The sequence below is a fragment of the Myotis davidii genome, unplaced genomic scaffold (genome assembly GCF_000327345.1).
Source record: "Myotis davidii unplaced genomic scaffold, ASM32734v1 scaffold1065, whole genome shotgun sequence".
Taxonomy (NCBI): domain Eukaryota; kingdom Metazoa; phylum Chordata; class Mammalia; order Chiroptera; family Vespertilionidae; genus Myotis; species Myotis davidii.
In genome coordinates, this window is record NW_006297281.1 from 1,564,334 (window position 1) to 1,571,728 (window position 7,395).

At 58.2% G+C, this 7,395-nt stretch overlaps 1 protein-coding gene across 2 annotated transcripts in view; it reads right to left on the minus strand.

Annotated features, from left to right (window-relative positions):
• ARID5A (AT-rich interaction domain 5A) overlaps positions 1-1,848 on the minus strand; it is a 5,935-nt gene extending 4,087 nt beyond the window's left edge. For both annotated transcript variants that reach the window (XM_015570049.1, XM_015570048.1), the window contains exon 1: positions 1,715-1,848. The gene's annotated coding sequence lies outside the window, so the exon portion shown is untranslated. The remainder of the gene's footprint in view (positions 1-1,714) is intronic.
• Between the last annotated feature and the right edge of the window lie 5,547 nt (positions 1,849-7,395).

The following is a 7,395-nucleotide window of genomic DNA, read 5'->3' on the forward strand; positions in this document are numbered from 1 at the left end:
TCAGCCCCAGTGGGTGGCTGGGAACAGGCTGACCACTGGGCCCCAACCCCAGGCTCCCACAGGAGGGAGCAGGCCCCTAGCAGCCAGCTTCCTGCTCGGGCTGGATGACTGTTCTGGTGCCAGAAAGATGCTGCTGTCCCCAGCCCCAGGCCAGGTCCACAGAGGCTGGCTCCAGAGGTGGCCGTAGCCTCGCACCTTCTCCAGGCCTCTCTCTAGGCACAGGTCACCTCTGTCTTTTTTTAAAGAGTATATTTTTATTGGTTTCAGAGAGGAAGGGAGGAGAGAGAGATAGAAACATCAATGATGAGAAAGAATCATTGATTGGCTGCCTCCTGCACGCCCCCCACTGGGGATCAAGCCCACAGCCCGCACGTGCCCTGACTTGGAATCGAACCGTGACCTCCTGGTTCCTAGGTCGATGCTCAACCACTGAGCCCCGCCGGCCCGGCCCGATCACCTCCTTATCTGGCTCGAGATGGGTGACCTCTCCGTCTCGGCTCCTCTCCAGACTGAGCTCCTGGAGACAGGCTGTGTCCCTAGGCCCCCACGTGGCCCCGGGGGTCAAAGCTGAAGGAGCAGCCGTGGCCGTGGCTCAGTTGGTTGGAGCATCCCCGTACACCGAAAGGATGTCCACACAGGAGGCAACAGCTTGATGTTTCTCTCTCCCCCCGCCCCTTCCTTTCTCTAAAATCAATAAACATATCGGGTGAGGATTAAAAAAAAAAAAAGTAAAGGCACAAAGGTGCTTGTGCTTTCTGGCACCGGGGGCTGCTTGGCCGGGCCTGTGCCCAGCCAGCCTGAGCCGTGGTGCCTTCCTCCCTGACCCGCCGGGCTGTGCTGACCTCAGGGAGGAGGGGCCGCGTCCCGGTTCCTGGCACACTGTCAAATGCACAGGACTTTTGGCTTCTGCTCTCAGAGGTGCAGTTCCTCCTGGTGCTGGTCATCGGGCTAGTGGCTCAGGGCAGGGGGAACGGCTGGGCTGGGGCTGAGGGCTCAGGGAACAGAAGCTCCCAGGTCGTGGGTGGGAGGCCCCAAATACCAGAAGGACCTGGAACAGCACAGAGAGCCATGCGTTCCCCAGATAGTCCACCAAGTGCCGTTTCCGTGTTCTTGATGATAAACACGCAAGCTCAAGCGTTACCTATGAAACTAACATCCTGGAGACCAAGGCTCTGGGTGGTGCTGCCCCAGAAAGAAGCTCGTCACATGCATTTGTGCTTCTCTGCACTCCACGCAGGCCATTAAACTGTGACCACGGGCACCCACTCTCCTACATGGATTAGGATTTCGCTCCAGCCTGCTGCCAAAGCAAACAGCCGAGCTGAGCGGGTGCCGAGCCGGCCACTCTGCCGTGTCCCCACCGCTCCTCAGCCTCCGTGACCTCACCCCGTGGTGTCCATGTCCATGCTACACGTGTGGGCGGATGGGTGGGTGTAAATGCAGTTTTGCATCATAGGACAGTGCTTTTATCTGTGTCGTCTGATCAGAGCTCCAGGCAAGCTTCGTTGATACAGGGCTCCGCTATGAAAGAGAAGTCTGGCACCCACCCTGGCGAGGGCGAGCCCTCCTGCCTGCCTGGCTCCCACGCCTCCCAGAGCAGGGCCGGGCCCGCTCCTGGCTCTGCAGCAATGGGGGAGGGAACACATCTCCCTCCCGAGAACTTGGGGGTCCCCAAGTTCACCTGGAAAGGACCCCGGGGAACCACCTAACTCACCTCCAGCTGGATTGGGCTCTGGCTCCTGCTCTGCTCACCATCAGGTTGAGGGGACACCAGTGGGTCTGGGGGGTCGTCCCCCTCTGACTGTCTCCTTTTCCCTTCGGCAGGAGGTGCTGTGAGGAGAGGAAGAAGAGGGAGAGAGCAGGGGACACGTGAGATGCAGGCAGGGAGGACAGGCTCCCTGGGGAGGCGCCGGATCTGGAGGGTCCTCTCCCTCCTCGGCTGACCCTCTGCTCTCCGGATCCACCCCCCATCAGACACCTGCCACTCGTCCTTCCTTGTCCCATATCTCCCCACCTCTCCGAAAGAAACCCCAGCCAGCTGGGGATCTGGTCAGAGGAGGCTGGGGCCATGGCGCCGGTGAAACCTGTCTCCAAGATCTGCCCCACATTCAGGCCGGAGGCTCTCCCAGCAGCTCAGCGGACCTGGGAGCACCGCTGATCTGCCACGTGTGTGGGCCCCCAAAGCAGCGCAGGGGTGCTGGGCCCGTAGGTCCTCCAGGAACCACTCAGGAAGGAATAAGTTCCCGCTCGTAACGCACTGGGCCTTTCCGTGAGCATCTGCAGGCCCCCCTTCCCCTCACCTGCAAGGGTCCTGGTGACCCTTCAATTCCCCTGACCATCACTTCCTCTGCACGGCCCTTCCCAGCCAAGCACCATCTCCTGCTTCTGTCTGGCTTCCTCACTCCTCCACCGTCCTGACTGCCTGCACCTGTCGGCCGGTGAGGGTGAGTGCAGGGGGGCCACGGGCCCTTCGCTCAGCACAGCCGTGAGCTGATGGGTGTAAAACCTCCACACCCTGCCACGGCCAAAGCACTGCCACGGAAACTGCCCGAGCCACGTGGCAGGCTGGCAGCAGACCCGAGACCAGGAAGCCACATCGTTGACCGCCCTTCCTTCCTTTTTCCCTTCGTTCATCTAACATGAACTGCTCCATAGTCCTGGCTCGCTCCCGGGACTGCTGGGAACCTGTGAGGCTAACACAGCTTCCTTCTGATACTTGGGGCCCCCCTCCTTCCCAGACAGAAAACATCTTCACAACAGCCCACACCAACATGGCCCACGCGACCGGGGCCCCCAGAAGCACATGCTATTAGCACCTCTGGCCACTGGATGCTGTCCCCCCGCAGCAGCTGTTCACCGAACGGCCACGATGCCTGCCGTCTTCACACTGTGGGTCCTCGGCTCCGTGACCCTGGCTCTCTCATTCAGTCCCAGAAGGAATCGCATTTTAAAGAGGGAAGAGCTGGAGCCAGGGTGGGAAACCAGAATTCAGACAAGGTCTGTCTGACCCCATCCACCACTGACCCGGCCACCACTGTGGCTGCTGTGGTTACCCCCACCGTTTGCAAGGCCGTGAGGAGGAGCCTAACTAGCCCGGGAAAGACACCAGTCCCAAGCTCATCAGGAAGAGACACAGCCACTGCCCGGGCTGGCTTCTGACCACCAGAGGCAGGGCTGGTCTCCAGAAACAGCCAGTTGCTAACAATGACACCCCCCCCGCCGCCCCCCAGCCCTGGCTGGGTGCTCAGTGGTTGAGTATCAACCCATCAAACAAGATCATGGGTTTGATTCCCAGTCAGGACACGTGCCAGGGTTGAGGCTCCATCCCCACTACTGGTCGTGCAGGAGGCAGCCAATCTGTGTTTCTCTCTCATCGATGTTTCTATCTCTTTATCCCCTGGCACTTCCTCTCTCTTTAAAGTCAATAAAAATATAATGATTTTTAAATATATTTTAAAATAAAAAGGTTGTGGGCTCGGTTCCCAGTCAGGGCACATTCCCAGGTTGCAGGTTTGATCCTTCGTCAGGGTTCTTATGGGAGGCAACCAATTGATGTTTCTCACTCACACTGGTGTTTCTCTCCTTTCCTCTCTCTAAACATCCTCGGGTGAGGATTAAAAAACAAGACCCCCCACCCCCCCAGACTGATACTTTTCCTTGGGCAACTGACTCTGTGCCTGTCTTCCCTCCTGATTCAAGTCCTCCGCCTGCTGTCCGTGAATTCCCAAAGTCTCCCGCTCACGGAGCGCCTGCTGCCAGCAGCTTCTCTCCTTTCCCCTCCCGCCCCTCCACCCTGCTTTCTCATCCTCTCCCTTCAGTCCTGCGGGCTCAGATCCTCAGCACCGCAGGCCCCTCCCCATCTGCCCCTGGGACCTGGCTTCTCAGTGGAGCCTCCTGCAGACTGGCTATGTGACCCTGCAAGTTGCTGCCCTGGGCTCAGAGAAACGGGGGTGGGAACAGGCCCATTAGAATCACCTGGGGCGCATTCTAAAGACACCCATGCCTGTCTGCCCACCCCCACCTGTGTGATTTAGGGTCCTGCCGGGGGGCATCGGAGGTTAAAGCTCCCCAGGGCACCCGGGGGCAGCCAAGTTGAGCCCCCTGGCCAGAGGATCTCTAGCCCCCTCTTCGGGGGTTCGTTGGTGCTCTGCCTGGGCCACACTCGGAAAGACACCTGGAGGCGGGCGCTCCGGTTACCTGGAAAGGAGGTCACCAACCTGAGCTGTTCAATCCCAGGCAGCAAAGGGATTAGAGCGCCTGCATCGAGCCACAAAGGGACTCTCTTTACCTCTGTGTCCAGCTGAGTCCCCACATGAACTCAGCCTCCATTCTCCCCCAACCAGGGCCAGTATGTCTCCCTTCCTGGCTGGGCCTGGCTGCAGCTGCCACAGCCTTGGATGGTGCCTCGGCCCTGCTCAAGACCCTTCCTGTGTTAGGAATCTCTCTCATTTCTGCCCTAACTACTTCCTTCCCAGTCATTTGTAGACGGGCTCCAGGAAATGTGCATTTGCAAAAAGGGTTCTGCTGCAAAAAAATAAATTTAAACTCCCCTGCATGGTGATGGGCGAGCCCCCCTACCTGCCCAGCCTCCGGTTCTCACACTTCCCAATGCAGGGCCATGGGTCTCCCAGCCACACCTGCCTGCGGAGGCAGAGCCCACCTGCCCTGAGGGACACTGCGGCCAGGGAGCCACTGCATGGCTGTCTTCCTCTGAGCTACAGGCACAGACCCCTCTGAGCACAAAGCTCGATGCCCTATTGTAACAGAGGAGGCAGATTCAAGGACACAGCCCTGCTCCCCATAGGAATGGTGTTCGGACATTGCTTTTCCCACCAGGAAGCAATAATGACAATAATGGTGATGGTGGCTTCACTGTTGACTTTGCATACATCTGGAATCTATAAGGTATGAAATCGGGACCTTAACCATAGTCCTCCCGCACTGGTTAGGTGGTCCCAGAGCATGTCCCAGCATTCGTCTTCTGTTTAAAAAAAGTTCCACCTGAACTTTAGGATAATTTTGTCACATTCCCTTAAAAAAAAAATAAAACATCCACTGGGTTTTGACTGAAGTGCATTTAAATGTAGAAATAACTTTGAGAAGAAGTAACACCTTTGGGTGTTGCATCTTCCTTTTCAGGACCAGAGAGGCAGGTCTCCCTTTGCAGGCCTCAGATGGTCCTTGTAAAAGGCCCGGTGTCCTGCCTTTTAAGCATATGCCTCACATTTCCTGAAGTGAGATGCTAGTGTGAGGAAAGCCGTGATAATCGAGGGTAGGACTTGGCTCCACGGCCCCTGACATCCCCTCGCTTCCCAGATGGGAAGAGGACAGAGGAAGGCTGGGCCAGATGAACCTGGCCTCCCTGGGCAGGGGACTGCTCAAGACCCTTCCTGTGTTAGGAATCTCATTTCATCCCAGAACCTAAACTCGCGGCCGTGCAGAAGTTGGTTTCAGCCTCTGACTCCAACGGACGGTGCTCCCTGAAGCCATTCCCTCCTCCTGTCCATGCTCTGCACTCCAGCAGCTCGTCAGTGCACTGGCCTGGCACTAGGCGTTCTGGCACATGACCTCACGAGTATTCCCAGCCACCAGTGGATAGTTTCCCTTTTTACCGACACAATACTAAGACTCAGACAGTCTCAGTAACAGCTTATTAGCAGCACAGGTGGCATGCAGCACCCTGAGGTCTGGAGGTTTTTGTTAACAGGAGCAGGGAGACCCAGGTTCCTTATCCGTGCCCAGGCGCTCTAAGGGACTGAGCAGGTCTGCAGCCTCCCGTGACATCATACTGTCGTGTGCTGACAAGAGCCTGCTGAAAGCAGATGAGGTGCAGAGGAGTGATGGGGAGGGGACGCTGCCACCATACAGGTGCGCCTTTATCACGCCAGTCACAGCTTCTGTGTCTTGGTGTCCCCACCTATAAAGTGGCCGTGCTAGACTCCAGAGGCCCACGGTGCTGAGCAGAACAAAGTGAGAAATGAGCTTCCCCACAAACCACAGCCAAGCGTGTGTGAGAGCGTGGATGAGCGTGTGTATATAATGTATCAGTGTGAGTGTATGAGAATGTGTATGTGAGAGTGTGTGTATGAAGGTGACTGTGAGTGTATAGTGTATTGTGTGTATGACTGTGTGTACATGTGTAACTATGCAACTGTGTGTGTGAGTGCATGTGTGCATGAGTGTGAATGCATGTGTACGTGAGTGTATGTGACAGCGTGACTGCAAATGTGTGTAAGTGTGCATGTCTGCATGAGTGTGAATGTGTGTACACACCCCCCTCTGTGAGGTTTGAGGTCTGTGCCCTGCTTGCTCCCCATGTCCACGGCCCAGACCAGTGTATGGCAGGACCAGTGCTCCACAGACATCAGCCCGAGACCCGCACGAGCCACCTGATCTCAGACACTCCTGATGCCCAGAGAGGGGCTTGGGCAGTGACGAGTTCAGGGCCATACAACCAGTCAGTGCCAGGCCACACTACCTCTGCCCGACTCCCCCCTACCCCTCCCACTCCGGCCCCACCCAATTCACACCTGGTGTGATGGAAGCGACACTTCCGTTCATGAAAAGTCACCTACTGAGAGCTGTGTGTCAGTTTTAACAATAATGGTACCAGCGGCCTAAGCAACAACCTGCAGACACGGCCCCACCCCTGAGATGCACGGCTTGTCCTCCCTCGCTTCAGGGGGAGCCCATACAAAGGCAGCCTTTGAAGCCGCCAGTCCGCTCGTGGCCCAGGAGCGGCTGCCTGGCAGAGTCCTGGGTGGCACTGCTCCAGGGGCGGTTTCTGGAGGGCTGCTCTCCAGCCAGCACTGAGGACACACAGCTGGACACGGATCCCGACGGCTCAGCGTGCCGCTTCTGCTCAGCCTTGCCTCAGTGTCCCAGCTGGGGACAGGCCTGCCAGCTGCTGGGTGCAGCCTGCCAGCCTGGAGAGTATACAGGGGAGGGGCGTGGGCCCCCGAACGTGGGACCAACCCGTCCCTCTTAGCAGCTCTGCCCTGTCCTGGGGCCCCATTCCAGGACAGGGCTGCCCCATGCCCCTCTCGCCCGTCTGGGCGACATCTGATGAGAACCGTTGCAGCTCCAGCCCCGGCCTGTTTCCCGCGAAGGGAGAACCAGAGCAGCCAGGCCAGGGGCTTGTGAGTCGTGGCCAACAGGACAGGCACAGCCTGAGCCCGCGGGAGGTGCGGGAACTGGGCGGAGTGCGGGCTATCCAGCCGGTCTCCCACGGGAGACAGGAGACAAGGGGAGGAGGGGCGGGGGGGGGGGCTGTCCTCCTCACTGCGGGACCCCGTGGTCTCCAGGCATCAGTTCCTCAGACTAAGTCAAAGGAGGGGTGTCCCCGAGGCCTCGCGACCTCTGCCACTAGAGCTCCCTGCAGAGACGGTCCGGGCT